Source organism: Manis pentadactyla, chromosome 7 (assembly GCF_030020395.1).
Source record: "Manis pentadactyla isolate mManPen7 chromosome 7, mManPen7.hap1, whole genome shotgun sequence".
NCBI classification, from domain to species: Eukaryota; Metazoa; Chordata; class Mammalia; order Pholidota; family Manidae; genus Manis; species Manis pentadactyla.
The window spans coordinates 81839864-81856252 of record NC_080025.1 but is presented as its reverse complement, the minus strand read 5'-3'; the positions used below and the strand labels follow the sequence as shown (position 1 = coordinate 81856252).

Sequence of the window (16389 nt, the reverse complement as noted above, 5' to 3'; positions counted from 1 at the left end):
GGCTTATAGGTACCACTTAACAGCAGATTACTCATCATCTGACTACAATGAACCACTGCCCCCAGACCAATTCTAACAACTTTAGAGCTCCCATAACTTTTCTTTTATTTGAGAAATTAATATGAGGGTTTTTTGACATGTGATCATCCCAATTAAGTACTGGGTGTATGTCAACAGCAGGGAACACTTTACAAATCCACTGAGGGAACTAATGTATATAAAGAACTCTTAAAAATAAAAAAGGAGCATGTTAGATGATAGTTCACCCCTACCTTAGTGATCTGATCTCCCCAAGGCTTGCTTGAAAACCTGTCTCAATATTCTCACATGGTATTGCAAGGGGCAAGGAGAATGAAAGTTATTCATTTAACAAATATTTACTGAGCTCCTCTTACATGCCAAGGACTGGTCTGGCATTAGCAAAGCTGTGGTCAACCAGTCAAGCAAGTTCCCTATTCTCATTGAGTTTATATCCTAGTGAGGCAAAACAGATACATACAGAAGAAAAATGTTAGATAATAATCGGTGTAATGCAAAGAATTTTAATAGGCTCATGTGACAGGGAATAAATACTAGAAATGCTAGTTAAAGCAGGTAATCAGAAAAAGACCTCTTAGAGGAGGTGATACTGAAGTTGAGGTTTAAGTTACAATAGGAAACTGGTTACATCAAGAGCAGAGGGAGTGTATGCCAGGCAAAGAAAGCAAATAGTGCAAAGGTCTAAGGTAAGAATTAGTTGGTCTATTTGAGAAACTTAAAGAATATCTTTATGTCTAAAGCACAGAAAGCGAAAGTGAGGTGAGATGAGTTCAGGTTGGTAGGCACTGGCCCGGTCAGGTAGGGTTTTTGTAAGCCAGAGTAAAAAGATTGGGTTCTGTTTTAAGGGTGACGGGGCAAGTGCATAAGGAAGGAAAACAGTGACGACAGTGTTAGCAGTAGCCCAAGCCAGCAATGGTGGCAGTTCTGGCCAGGGTGGTAACAATGGAGCTGAAGAAAAGTGGAGGTGGAAAAGGTCCATCTGCTTTGAGGATAAAGGCACAAGTGTGTCTCATAAAGGGTAGGAGGTGCGAAGTGAGGGAAAGGAAAATCAAGGATGACTCGTCAAATTTTGGTTTTAGTACCAGAAGGATAAGGTTACAATTTGCTGAGAAGGCAAAACTAAAAGGAAGCGCAGTTTGGGTGGGGGCAGATCAAGAGTCCCATTCTGGTCATATTAAGCTTGAGATACTGTATTAGTTTCCTAGAGCTGTTGTAACAAATCACCACAAACCAGGTGGCTTAAAACAACAGAAATATATTCTTTTAAAATTCTGGGTGCCAGAAGTTCAAAATCAAAATGTGGACAGGGTAACAAATTCTTACTGATTCATTCTAATCCTACATGTATTGAAAACTGAAAAAAGCTCTTCAATCAAAAGAGAAAACAGCATACGGATGATGAGCAGGTAGAGAGCCTGGATTTAATTCCTGATGCTGCCACTTACTAGCTGTGGGACTTTGGAAAAATTATTTGATCTCTGTCTGCCTCCATTTCTCCATCTGTAAAGTACGGCTACAATGAAATTCTGATACTACTTGGAGGAAAGTGAAACTTCACAGATTAAGGGCTCAGGCCTCCACAAGACTGCATTCATTTCAAACACCAGCCATACATTCAGAGGTTCCCAGACCACCTGCACTTCTGACAAACTGGCCACAAATTTGGGAGTTCCCATTATTAGGTTTGAAAATTTGCTGACACTACTTACAGAACTCAGGAAGTTCTATACTATAACAGTTTTATTACAGCAAAAGAATACAACACAGAACCAGTGAAAAGAAGGGACACAGGGTGCATGGTCTGTCTGGGAGGGCTCCAAATGCACAACTTCCATGTCTTCTCCCTGTGGAGTCAGGATACATCTAAGCCTTAATGTCTAGCGTTTCATTATGTAGGCATGATTGACTCCATCATTGGTCACATAATTGAACTCAATCTCTAGCCCACATCTCCTCCCAGGAGGTTGAACTGATATTGTGTGGCCCCAAGACCCAATCCTCTAGTCACATGGTTGGTCTTTTTGGCACAGCCAGTCCCCATCCTGAAACTATATAGGGACCTGTGGGGTAAATGGAAGTTCCTATGGCCAGAAGCCTCACCTGTCCCTAAATTACTTGTTGATGTAATTGATCTACTGCTAGGCTAATTCTTCCACATGGGAAATAAGCTATTATTAACTGAGTCACTATATAAAGAGCTCTGTCCAATGCTCTGGTTTAGAGGCAGAGACGGAGGTGGATTATGGACCTGCAGACTGCTGGATGCAGGCGTGATTCTAGTGCTCGACCTAATGCCATGAGAATAAAGCCGTGTATAAACCCTTCTACCCCAAGAACATTCAGTTGTCATTTCCCATTCTCACCGAGTCCATAGTGAACTTGCCTGGGGCTGAAACCCACAGGTAAGACAGGACCTATCACAATCATCTCATTAGAGTAAACCATCAGGGCCCACCACTAATAACAAAAAGACAGCCCTATAACTGAAGAAATTCGAAGGATTTTAGAGGTTACCTCCCAAGAACCAGGAAGAAAGCCCAGGCAAAATCTTCATTCCACAACAGGGCCTAATGACAAAACCTACCTCAGAGGACTGTTTTAAGAATTTAAAGAGCTAGTACATGTAAAGTATTTAAAACACTGTCTGGCACTGTGGAAATATTAGCTACTACTGTTCACTAAATGTTAGATATTTCTACATATATTCAATAAGTACTATTAAATTTCATACCCCTGCTATATTTTCTTTTCTAAGAAATAATCCACTCTGACTTTTCCAAGTGCAATAGATCCCATAGGAAATTCTGGCAAAGACTGAACTATATGTATTTTTCATCTGTCTTTCAAGATCTGTGACAAGTTTTTAATATTGTACCATTTGTGTACCAAATAAAACATGGTTCTTACATGAAGCCCAAAAGATGTTGAGTGGCTGAGAGAACTACTAGCAATCAATGCCCCTAAACCTTCCAGCTACAATGTGCCATAGCCAATTTATATTTTCCATTTTTTGATTTTTTTTGTTTCAACAAATATTTATTTAGTGCCAGGTACTATTTTAGGTGCTGAGCCTACAGCAATGATCCAAAGTTATTCCCTTCTTGTATTCTAGTAGGAAACTCAGATAATCATACTTCAAGTATAATTTTAATATATACTTATATACATTTGTGTACTTATATATTTATGTGTATTAATATGTATGTAATATAATTTATTAGTGACATATGTAAAATGAAAGATGACCCTGAATGAGGGATGGAAAGTGATGCAGGTTTCTGTATTTAATTGGGTGGTCAGTTTTTTCTCCAAGGAGGTAATATTTAAGTAGAATGTGGAATGAAGTGGTTCATGTGTCTCCTCATCTGCTTTCTGCTATCTGTGCACCAGCAGTTCTGCCCCTCTGGTTTCTGTACACATAGTTTTTCTTCCTCCCCTTCTATCTGGACTAAACCAGTTCCACCAGCTTACAGTTGCCCATTTCTTCCACGTCAAGGTCAGTTTGTAATTCAATGATGTTCTACATCTAGTTATTTTGAATCAGCATCAAATTTAATAAAATTGTGATGCTTATATTGACATTTTTAGGTTTTAGTCAGAGAGTGGTTAAGAGGGTGATTTTGTGGAAAGGACACAGAGGCCGACTTCAGCAAGGCAGCTTAGTAATATTTCCCTTGAGAAAGCAGCAGAGTTTTTTTTATTATTATTCTGCAACTGCAGATCTCAGTTAATATTAAATTACTTATCAGAAAGAGTTTGGAATATGGTTTTCTTTATATTCCATTTGACTTAGCATCATTTCTCTCTTATAGGAAGTCTCTTTCCTATAAAAGCTCTCTTTATAGCTAATTGAGCCCAGGAGTGAAATCCAGGCTATTGAAGGAACTATATACCTGATTCTCTTTCCAAGGGAAAATAATCCTGGCCTCGTTTCTGGAACCAGCAAACTACGAGGTAAATGACAGTCCTTGACTTCAGTCAAAGATCCAAGACTATTCCCTGACAGTTGGGGACAGATCAACAAGTGAAAGTCTGCCTCATCTACTCCACTGTCTATTCCCAGCACCCAGCACTCAGATACATGATAGGCCACTGAAGCCATTAACAAAGAGAAAATGCATTGACAACTTACCTTCTCTTTGCAAAAATTCAGCAGAAATATTCATCAAACCCAAGCAGTGAGAGAAAGATACATAGATCAAAAAAGAAAGGAAGACAGAAAGAAAGAGGAGGGAGAGAAGAAGATATTGAGAAAAAGAAGGAACAAAGGAAAATGAAAAACTCACCAACAAATGGATATCCTCATTTACTCTCAGAAAATAACAGTAGAAACACATGAACTCCTTAGTTAAAATCACAGAAGGGGTATGTTCAGCTTTACTACTGGATAGCAGGGTCATACATTACAGATCATTACAAACAGAATCATATGAACAAAGCAGCAGATATATACAATCAAACCGTCTATTGAGGCATGGAACCACAAAGCAGATGCAATCACCATAGAAATCAGTGCAGTGACAATACAATTTTAAATCCATTTGATAGGCAAACTGTATCAGTTGAAATTTCTCAGGATGAATGAGTTTAAAACTCGTTATCTGTAGAACAGCCTATCCCACGATACCACTTTCTTTATTCAGATGGAGATTGGAGAATATGGGTACACATTACAGCTCCAGCCACAGCATGTTTTGTAGATAAATCCTGTACAGTATTTGTTCTCTATGCCTTTGCATAAAGCTCTTTTCCACAGTAGGAGAAAAGGGTTGGGAGCAAGGGAAGAGTGAAAGGGTTATCTTTAAAAGACACCGTGCACAGAACTGTGAAATGGCAAGATGTGTTTAGCATGCAGGCCCTAACAACACTGGAAGTGTTCTGTCATTTAATGTCCCACTTTAGAGGTTTAAATAACTGGCAAGTGCTCTAACCTCTTCAAGCAGTCTCTCAGACGATAAGATTCATTATGTCTAAAGGCACCATTTAGCCAGAACACACAGCAAAGTAACCTCACAAAGTGCAGGTCATAAAATACTTATTTGTTTTATGGTTGAGTTTTCACATTTTCCCTTTTCTCCATTGGAAACTCCAGTTAGTTTCAGCTGACTGAAGGGAAGTGTCTAAAACAGAACTAAGAGACAAAATGTTCCTGTGAAAGTACAATAAAAATAATTCTTGAATGAACTGGTTGGAGAAGGTTGGAAACATCTTCTATGGAAAGAATAAGAACTGGAATCATTTAAATATTCAATGCAAAAATTTTATCACAGCTCTTAGGAGTAGTCTGCAGATATTTTTTCATTTACTGGAAGTCACAGATGGGTCCTCACTAGGCAAAGGACTCTGTCTTGATAAATGTCTTAACTCATCTGCCAAAGGTTGAACCCCCTATCTTCTTTGTCCATTCCTTTGCTTACTCATGAAAAATTTGCAGGAAAGAGAATACAGTGATCATAAAGTTTCCTTTTCCCCCACAGGGAAATTTTTTGTAGGTTCATTGATATGGGGATGAAATAGAATACTTGGGGGTTCTTGGAGTTAACAGCATATTTATTTGTCAAATATACCACATCCACCTGTTACAGAGTTGGAGGCAGGAAGATACTGGTATGGGAGTTGGAGCATGTAACTTAATCTTCACTTTATTTTTAGTTTTTTTCTATTTGTGATAGGAATTTAGAAGAAATCATCTAATTCCCATTCAATGTTCTACAATTTGAGTCTTTATTGACAATCTTAAAATGGTACATATTTTTTTAGAGTAAGAGTTCTCAGCTGAACTACTTTTTTATCAAGCACATGTATTATCACCTTTAATCCTCACAATAGCCCTACAAGGTAGTTACTATTATTTTAACATTTATTTTTCTAAGTAAGGAAATAAAAAAGGCTAGGAAGATAAAATGAAATTCCTAAGGTTTCACAGTTTATGACATGGAAGAGGTCTATCAAATCCACGTCTGATGGCAAAGACAGGTTCTTAACCACTAAACCATATTACCACCCTTAAGGAATGTGATCCATCCCAGGACCTCATTTTAGATTTGCAACTGGTAACTATACAAGGTCAAGTAACTTGCCCATGGTTGAAGAGCTAAAAGTGTCAGAGTCAGAAACTGAATCCAGATTTGTTTTCCTCCAAGTCAGCATATATTACCTTCTATCACACTACTTATTTCCTGAAGCTGCAAAACAATATATAAACAAGTAAGTTAGTGTTCCCTATGATTCTAATTGCCAGATTTAATAAACATAACATCAAACAACTGCAGAGCTCCTAAATGAAGTTGAGGGCAGGTGAATTTTCCAAAAGAGCAAAATGTAATAAAACAGACAATGCAAACTAAAGATTAAATGGCTATTAATGCCATCTGCTTCTTTCTGAATCAATTTGCAATCAAAATGGTATCTAAATTTCCATTATTCCCAGCTTGTGGGAATGATCTAGATCCAAATACCCTGAGTCCAAAATCCTTGAAGATCTTCCCTACTTTGCACTGACCTTACCAAAAAACACGAGCCATAGAGAAGCAATTTAAATGGACCAACTGCATACATCCCATCATTTGTAGCCACGATGAGCATCTTTTCTAACGGTGAACAGCTTGATGCTTAAAACTTTAGACAATTTTGAGCTGTTATAAAAAAAAGCAGCCGCTTCTCTGCACAGAGGAAGTATGTACATATATTTTGTCCCATCAAAGATGACTTGAAAAGCCCTCTTTCAATTTGCTTTGAGAAAAAATAGCCTTTAAACTGAGATTAAGCGGGAAAAACTCTTGATAAAAGAGGAATATTTTTCAAAAACCTGCAAGTGACTGTGAAGCCAGTTAACACAGAAAACCTTGTCACCTTAAGTATGCCATTTGTTACCACACATGCCAGAATTCATCTATTCATCTTCTTTTAATTGCTTAGCTGCACTAGAAATACAAAGCAGCTCACTGATGCAGAGGCTGTGAAAGAATATTTTGTCATGGAAACTGAAAACATTTCAAAGCAGGAGCTCTTCTCTGGTGAAATGAAACCTTCTAGCTGTTTGTTGGGGCATTGATTTCAGCTGATCAGTGTCTATAATAAGAGGCCTTCTCTCTGAGTGGCTTTTGCATCTATCATCTTGTGTTTGCAGATGGCTGAAAAATTCCTACAATTTTCCAAGCAGAATTTGGGAGAGCAGTAGGTTGCTGTTTCTTCCTCTTTTCTCAGAAAATGACAAATGAGATTATCCCTGAGTCAGGAGGCAAATATCTGGTTACCATTGTGAGTAAAACTGAGACCAATCTTAGGGCATGTTTGAGCCCATCCTTCCTCTGAAGAATTTTGCTGAAAGTAAATACTGATTATGCATATACATTTTTCTAAATGTTATTTATTGAGCACCTATTATATGTTTCATGATCCAGATGCTTTAACTGCGTTATTTCATTGAAATCTTTACAGCAACTCTGTAACATCTCTTTTTGGTTATTTTAATTTCACTAATGACAGATTCATTTACAGGCTATCCCAACTTCACTAATAACAACAGTTAAGCTGGCAGTGTAATTGCTAATGAGTAAAAAACCACAAATCAAAACCAGCCCCCAAAACAGGGTCTTTCCACTATACTACACTGACAGAGCTTATTCCTTGTCAAACAGCCTCTATGCCTAGAATATGATGAAGAGCTTGAAAGCAGTTTTCTTCTTCAAATCCCTTCCATTCATCCAATGTTTCATCAAGAATTATAGGAAAGTTATAAAGTCTTCCAAGAAAAATTGCTAACCCCTAAGACTTCACAAAGATTATTCCAAAGGAGGAAATGTGCACAGAAATTTCAAGGAACCCAATTTCCTGATCTGATCATCAGCTTCCACATAAAGTACATTCTTTCTGAAAACTAATCTGCAGGAGAATGACCTACAGTTGTACCTTCTGGATTTTTCCTTTCCTCACCCCACATCCCTTTCATAGTTGCCCTTTTCCTATTTTACAAAAGAAAAACACTTCCAACTCACACCTTACCCTCTCATGGTATATTGTCCCAAGGGATCATTTGAAATATTGCCATCGAGACATCCTAAGTTCTCCTTCCCAGGAGACAAACCCAAAGACACAATTCTTCTCATTAAGAAATGAGCTTTCAGTATATTTTTATGTTTTGCAATGATGTACTAAAAACTTTTAATGTTTTCTTTGGCTTGATAAATTATTAGTTAATTAAAGTTATAACTCAATAGAGAAAAAAGTTTTAACTTACAGAGCCTTACAAAATTAGAAAAAAACAAATTCTAACTTATAAACATGTTTTGGTAGCAGAGAACTAGGATATCAATTAAGAAATGTCAAAAATATATGTATTTCATTGGGATAAAATACTTGTGGAGGAAGTGAGAAAAGAGAACAAGATAACTCTTAAAGAAGAGTTTTTTCTAGTTCATTTTAAATGGATGCTGATGGATATCAAATCACTTCGGTTGTCGCTTCCACTGGATACATTTAAAAATAACTAGTGTAACAGTTTTATTTTTAAAAGAACATAGTTAAGGCCAGTTCATTTCTTCACAAAAATGCCACATAGATTTGCTATTCTTGACAGAAAGTGAGAACAGGAACTAGGACATGAGAAGATGAGTACGAAAGGCCAGTATTCAGACTGCAATGAATGAAGTAGGTTGGTAATAATTTCCTCTTCCCAATCCCATTATATTCATTTCATGAAAAATGCTTTCATATACTATTTCCTCTTCTTGTTAATATCTTTGTCATATGGGAAGATATCAGCATTTTAATGATTTAGTTATTTAAACTTTTTTGATAATCTCTGTCCCTTGACTGACCCTTCTACTCTACCTCTTCTCTAGTCACAAGAGCTGAGGATAGAGGAATTGTCAGCAAATCAAGTTAGAGAGTGTTGGAGAGGTTACTGTGCCAGGAACTGCTATTACCTGTCTGACAGAAATTATAACAAGCACAGAAAATGTGAAGCAGGAATTCATTAATATCCTACAACTAAGAAACAGAAGATACCATGGCACTGATTATAGAAACAACCAAAATAGATGATATTCAAAGAGATGCTGTAATTCATGTTCAGAATTGATTTTCCTAGCCTTTTTGCTGAGACTGTCAATACGTGAAATGGCTACTTAATTTGGCAATGGTTGCAGTATTATGATGCATGTCAACTAAGAAATTAAAAGATGCTTTATCATTCACCGCCATTACAAATATTGCCTGAGCTCTCAACATAAGGCAACCCAATCTTGGAATTCAGTTCAATATGAAGTCACATCTCAGCCCTGGAAGATCTTTGTGACAGCAAGTTCTCACCCATGTACTTTTCCCAAAGCATGGTCAGAAACAAACACACACAGACTGAATTGCAATGACATAACAGGACCTTTGATGGTCACAACTTTACTTTCTGGTAGCTGCCCATTGATTTAGACTTTATGGAAAGATATTACTAGATGAGAAGATGGTTTCAGGTATACAAATGAGCATTTATTATAAAATGGGGATTCATATTCTAGAACTACAAAATTAATTTTTGCCAAAATTTATTGAGTGCTGTCCACCATGCAGTGTAAATGTTTTATCATATCGATTAGGCATCATGACAACCGTTTAATATAGATACTTGCTTACTTCCATTTTAAACACAAGGAACCCAAGGCTTAGAGGGTTATTTAAATTGCCCAAGGCCATCGGCAATTAAAGCACAGAGTCCCAACTCAAATCCAGGACTAAAAGCCCTTGATCTCAACCTGCTCTGTCCAAATGGTGGCTGTCTGTAGTACTTGAAATGTGGTCAATAGAAACTAAAATGTACAATACATATAAAATATACTCCACATATCAAGGACTCAGAATGTAAAAAGAACATAAGCTATCTCGAGTAATTTTCAAATTGATTATATGTCGAAATGACAAAATTCTAGATATATTGGATTAAATAAAACATATTAAAGTAATTTCCACCTTTTTAAAGACAAATTTTTCAATATGGCCACTAAAATATTTTCAATTATGTGTGTGATTCACCAAATATTTCTATTGGACAGTGCTGATAGAAAACAGTGGGTATAGTGCCATATCTGTATGCATTTATATATGTATATATGTGGATGTATTTTAGTCTGGAAGGATATTAAAGTATAAAAGCATATAAAATATTAGTCTATATTAGTTTGTCTGGGCTGTCATAACAATACCATAAAACAGATGGCTTAAACAACAGATATTTGTTTCCTCACAGTTCTGTAGGTAGGAATCCAAGATGAAGGTACCAGCATAGTTTCCAGTGAGAACTCTCCTGGTTTGCAAACAGCCTCCTTCTTGCTGTGTCCTCACACAGCAGTGAAAGAGCTCTGGCATCTCTTCCTCTTAAAAGAGAACCAGCCCTACCGGATCAGGGCTTATTACCTTTACTCCCTCCCAAAGATCCAGTCTCCACATACCATCACCAAATACCATGTGGGTTTAGGGTTTCAACCTCTGAATTTTGACAGGAGGAGTCACAAACATTCCTTCCACAACAAGTGGTTATCTCTGATTAATTGAATTGTAGGTGATATTTATTTCTCCTTTAGTTTTTTCCTGATAATTTTATGCAAAGTATTTTTTCAATCAGAAAGTACACATATTATTCCATTTTGAAAAACAAAATTTCATATTGTTATTGTGACTGGAAGCAATAGAGTCATTCTTCTGGGTCGCTCCTCATGGTGCAGTTTTATGGTAGAGATTTTTTTTTAAGTCTGTCAATATGAAGCATTTGGTTCTTATTTAGTATTCTGTTGCTTCAGTGAACACGTTCATGATTTGTAACTTCTGAGTGATGAGTTGTCCCTCATGTACAGTAGACTAGCAGGACCAGGCCACCCAAGGTAGTAGCTAGGTGCTCAGAAGTTCTCCCTCGTCCTGCTGGGAGACGCTGGACTTCCTGAGGTGATTCTGGTGGCTCTGAAAGCATGAAGACCCAGGAAGGATAGCTGTAGGTGAAGCACACTTGAGATTCCAGGTAGGAAGCTCCATGCCAATGCACTGGCAGACATAAGGACTGGCCTTGCTTATCCTTCACATATTTGAAAAATTTAGCTCTTTGTATATAAATAAGGGATATTAACAGTACACAAAAGGAATCACTTGTATGTATAATATAAAAATATATTATTTTTGTATGGGACCTGATGAAATTTTCAGGCTCATTTAACCAGTTGTCAAATGACCAGAAAAGCAGATGAAGCTACAGACCAGGATATTTTAAGATAATGGGATGCTAAATGGGAGAGACAGCTTAGTTACAAGCATTTGATTTCCAACAGATTTCATACCTCTCTCTCTACCTCCATTCCAATAATCCTGCTAGCTAAGGAATAATGAAGTTTAAATTCTCTTAGACTATTATCTCTTGGACTGCAGTAGCAATTTTTTAACACAGTGCTTGCAAATTCAATTATTATAATTTCCAGTGAAATGAAATATCGCAAAGTCATTCAAATGCATAGACTAAAGATATATCTATAGTGACAAAGCAAAGTATAGGATAAAACTCATTATCCTGACCGATTGATGAACATGGACAGTCACTCTGAATAATTCGAGCCGAAATAACTTTTCCCCTCAATGGTTGGATATTTTTGGCCTGATTTATCCACATAATTGCCTTAGCTCTCCATTTCATTTTACCCATGTCAAAAGAACGAAGTCTTAGTACTTGATTTTGAAAGCTTCACTATTTCATGTCACGTTAGTAAGAGAGATGCACATAGCAAATTCTGGATGGGTTCTTGTGGCAGATGACTTCTATGGCTTGCACGTGTCTATTCAATGACAGCTGCTGGGAAGAAACATCACCTCCCAGCTGCACGACTTGCTCCTTCTCTCCCTTGTGAATTAGGAGGAATTGAATGTTTGGCTTTAAAGTGGCACTTCACATTCCTCTCATTCAACATCACAATTGTACCCGGACGAAAGGAAACAAAAAAATTCATCACTGGCAACTGATGGAAGAAAAAATAGTCCTCTCATTACAAAGATAATAAGCATGATGTTCCCCTGCAGCCTTTCTTCCTAATTCTCCGTATTGTATTTTATTAAATGATGCAGTTTGAAATTAAGGCTCTGGCAACCTTCATGCACACTCTGCATAAACAAGCAAAACAGAAACACAGTTCAAAGAGCAAGTATAAGTCCCTCCCAAATGCCATCTGCTTTCTTTTTGTTATGAAACTTCAATTCATCAGCAAAACTCTAAAGAAAATATTTATGGCAGAAGTGTAGCCTGCATTTTGAAGCTGCTTTGAGGCGGGGATAACAAGCCATAGAAAACTTGGTTAAATTGTGTCACTTACTAACCAGTCTAGAACTAGTCATGTAATCTGCTTCATTCATTCATTCAATCTTTAATTTCCTGTTCATTCACTCAACATTTAAATTTAAGAACCTCAATGTGCCAGGAACCGTCACAGGTGCCTTTGTTTCCACATCATAAAGGAAAATGATAATTATACCAGCCAAGCCTACTTATCAAGTTTGCTAAAAACCATAAAGCAAATAAACTATAAAACAAAATAAATATATATATAAAAGAAAAACTGAAAAAGGATAAAAGAAATAAAAACACCTGTTTGTTTTCCACCAATAAGCCACCAGAAGAAAGCACAAAAGTCATTTAGTGATGTATGCAAAAAATAAGTAAGTGTGATTGTACCATAGAGGAGATTTATTTATCTGTCCACTAACACAAGCTTCTGCTAATTTTCACTCTGGTAAATCTGATAAAGTCTATTCCTCTCCCTATTCTTACCAGTTGTTCTTCTCAATGGAGTGAGCCAATGATTCAGACAGTATAAACTGTCTTAATCACATTGAATAAACATACAAATAAATATATATTAAACAATAATACTGACATGTAATCCAAGTTTACCAAGCAAAATGTCAATGTCATCCTGAACTTCCTCTTCCACTTTCCTCACAGTTTACACCCCTCTGATCCTATGGTAGCTTTTAATAATGGCCTATAGTGAAATAGGACTAGGGATTGGGCATAAAGAAGAAATAAAACTTCTCTGTGTTCAAATTAGGTTGGGATGGGGATATTTGTTTCCACAGCATATTCCAGCCTCGCCTAACAAATTCAGAAACTGTACCAGTAATAAACCATAACAAAGAAACCTAAAATTTGTAGCAATGGATTAGCAATTAGACAGAGGCAGCAAGGAATCCCATATTGGAAGCTGGGGAGATGACAATCCATTTTATGCCTGGGAAAGCATTTTAATGAAATTATTTCCCGTGGCAATTTGAGAGGCAGACCATAAGCTTCTAAGCCCACTGACTGAGGGAAAGAATGTTGAAAGCGAATGTTGCCTGTGTTTGGCAAAAGATTACAAGGATGAAATAAACTTAGGAAAGCCTGGCTGGTTTGCAAACAGAAGTGAAAGGGATAGGCATGGCTCAGAAACTGTGAGACTTGAAAATTGAAAAAGTGAGTACTTCCAGAGCCCAAACAGTAAAACTTGAGATCTCAAAAGACTGCAACAAAATCACAGTGAAATTTCCTGTTGGATGAAATGGCCCAGGACAAGGATCAGATTAAGTGTGTGAATTCCCCATGTATTATTCAGACATCTTCAAAGAAGGCAGCACAACGTTGACAAATACTTGGAAGAGAGAAGCAATGAAACAAAGCTTTTAGAACTCTGTCTGTCTAGAAAAGAACTTAAGCTATGATCACAAACACATGGAGCTTATTGGAAGCAAATATATCAGAATCTTACTATGTTTGTGAGGGAACTACATCACCAAAGAAACCATGAGTCTGCACTAAAAAAAACACTGACATTTGAGACTCACAGCTCTTGAGTCCCCAGTGTTCCATGACAAAGATGAGCGAGAAAACCATGTGGCTCTCAAGGAGGCCATGTTCCCCAGTGCCCCCTTCAGAGGTGGCTGAAGAGAATAGTGGCAAAGGAAGCTGATCTCAGAGGCACAGCTTGCAACCAGAGTACAATGGCTGAAAGAACGCTCAAGGGCAGAACTAAGGCCTAATCCAGGAACAATACCCGCCCACAGAGCAAAGGAGCCTTCGCCACATCTTCCCTGGGAGATTGCAGTGTTGCTGAGCATCCCCAATTTTGCCCTTTCCGAGCAGGAATATGTACCATGGTTTTCCTGCCCCTTTCCACCAGTGTAGATCCAGTGAAGCAGGGAAGTTCATATGATTTTCCTTTCAGTTCATAGGTCACCTTATCAACAAGAGCTTCACATGGACCTGGTAGAAAGGCCCATGTACTCCAGAGAGACTGATGAAGTGACTGGACTGGACTATCGGGATGTCTCCCCTGAGGCTGGGTTGTGATGTCCTATGGTTGTGAAAGGAGTCATTGGAAATCTGATGACTAGAAGGGCAGAGAATGGAGAGGCTGTAAGTGCCTACCTAAGAGTCTGTATTGCTCTACATGTCCGAGCCTCTATACAGCTATCTAAGTGGGATCATGCAACCAGATCAGTGAAATCAATCATCAGTGGAAAGTAAGCAAAAAGGAGTATGTTAACTTTCCCCCTAAATTTTTTCCTGTTCTGTCCCTTTCCTGCTCTGTGACCTTGGAGGCAAAATGATCCAGATGGTGTAACTACAAGATGGAGGAGGGGTATAGTGATTATAGTTAATAATACTGCATTATATACCTGAAAGTTGCCAGAAAAGTAAGTCTTAAATGTTCTCACTACAAAAAAGAAATGATAATTATATGACATGATAAAGGTGTTAGCTAGTACTATGGTTGTAGACATTTTCCAATATATATCAAATTAACATGTTATATGCCTTAAATTTATACAGTTTTTTATGTCAATTGTATCTCCATAAAGCTGGGGGAAAAGATGGAGGAGGCATTAGAGTTTACATGAGAGAGAAATATATATTATTTGTGTAGAGTTACCAGGATTCAAGGCCTTATTTATTATCACGGTATAGCCTAGATTAGATTAACTAATATACTATGCAATATAAACCCCATCTTCACTGTCCCCACAAAGTTTTTGGCAGAGTTTATGCTGATAACTAAATTTTTAGGTGTGAATGAGTGGGGAAGGATGGATTTGAAAAGTTTCCATCACTGTCTGGGTTAAAATAAACTTAAAATACTAAGAAATAACATGCAAACACAGGTGCATTGCCATGAGAAACAGCTAACATGTAAATTACACTTAAGTAACTACCTCTTGGCTCCCCATGCTCCTCTCTGGACACAGGCGGCAGATTTCAAAACAGCTGCAATGGGATATCCCAGCTCCATCCTGGACCAGGACAGGAACACATCTGGGTATGTCTCATATGATGGTGTGGCAAAGTTACAGAAGTGTATGTACTGGGAGTACAAAGGAGACTCCTAGAAAAGAACTCATACTTAGGAAGGAAGGAGTTGGGCACGACAAAATTCACCCAACAGCAAAGCCTTAATCATTGAAGGGAAGAAGTGTTCCAGGCATAACATGGCATCTTCTTTCATTTCTTTCCCTGGCCTAGTGGCTAAGCCCTAGGAATAGAGAGGGCTGTAAATGAAACTTAGAATTCATTTAAACTTCTTCAAGACATTAGGTGTATTGACACAGCTTTGCTGATCACGTGACAGAGATAACAAGATGAGAAGTAAGGCATTCCTATGACTTTGCCACGGTCCCCTTGATGAAGCTTTGCTACCATAAAGCATTCATGTGAAGCCACGGTCCCAGATGGTACAAGGGGTATCACCAATGCAGTGCCAACATGCCCATGCTCTCTAACTGATCACCAGACTTTTCATGAGCACTTAAGAAACATTGCCCAAGGACCCCCAAGAAATATTTAGGGCTGGAGAGAGAGGACTTTACCAGGGACTCAATTCCTGGGTGAATGAGTAAAGGATAGAGCTAGGGAAGTCTCATTTATCAGTTAGCTCTTATTGTATAAAATCACCCCAAAACTCACTGGAATAATGCAAGAAACATTTCTTATTTCTCACAAGTCTAGAAGGATCGGGCAGCTCTGGCGACCTGGGCTCGGCCTGGTTCATGTCGTCTTGGCCCACTCACGTGTCTGCAGTCAGTGTACAGGCCAGCTGCGGACTTGCTGAACTAGGTGGCCTTGGCTGAAATGACTGCTCTCCTCCACGTGTTTCCCATATTCCTCCAGTGAATTAACCCAGGTTTGTCTGAGAGAGAGAGGAAGAGAGAAAGCAAAAGAGCACAAATTTCGTGAGACCAAGGCTTGGACTCAGAACACAACCAATTCCACCCTATTCTGTAAGTCAAAGCAAATCATAAGGAGTGCAGAAATAGACTCCACCTCTTGATGGAAAAATCTGTAAAGTCATTTGC

General features: G+C 38.0%; 1 long non-coding RNA gene across 1 annotated transcript in view; it reads right to left on the bottom strand.

Moving 5' to 3' along the window:
• Positions 1 to 1322: 1322 nt before the first annotated feature.
• Positions 1323 to 16389, bottom strand: part of LOC118917097 (uncharacterized) — a 43365-nt gene continuing 28298 nt past the window's right edge. Inside the window, exons 2-5 of the long non-coding RNA XR_005026667.2 lie at positions 16035 to 16223; positions 15253 to 15422; positions 14719 to 14756; positions 1323 to 1883 (exon numbers count right to left, since the gene is read on the bottom strand). This is a non-coding gene — a long non-coding RNA (uncharacterized LOC118917097). The remainder of the gene's footprint in view (positions 1884 to 14718; positions 14757 to 15252; positions 15423 to 16034; positions 16224 to 16389) is intronic.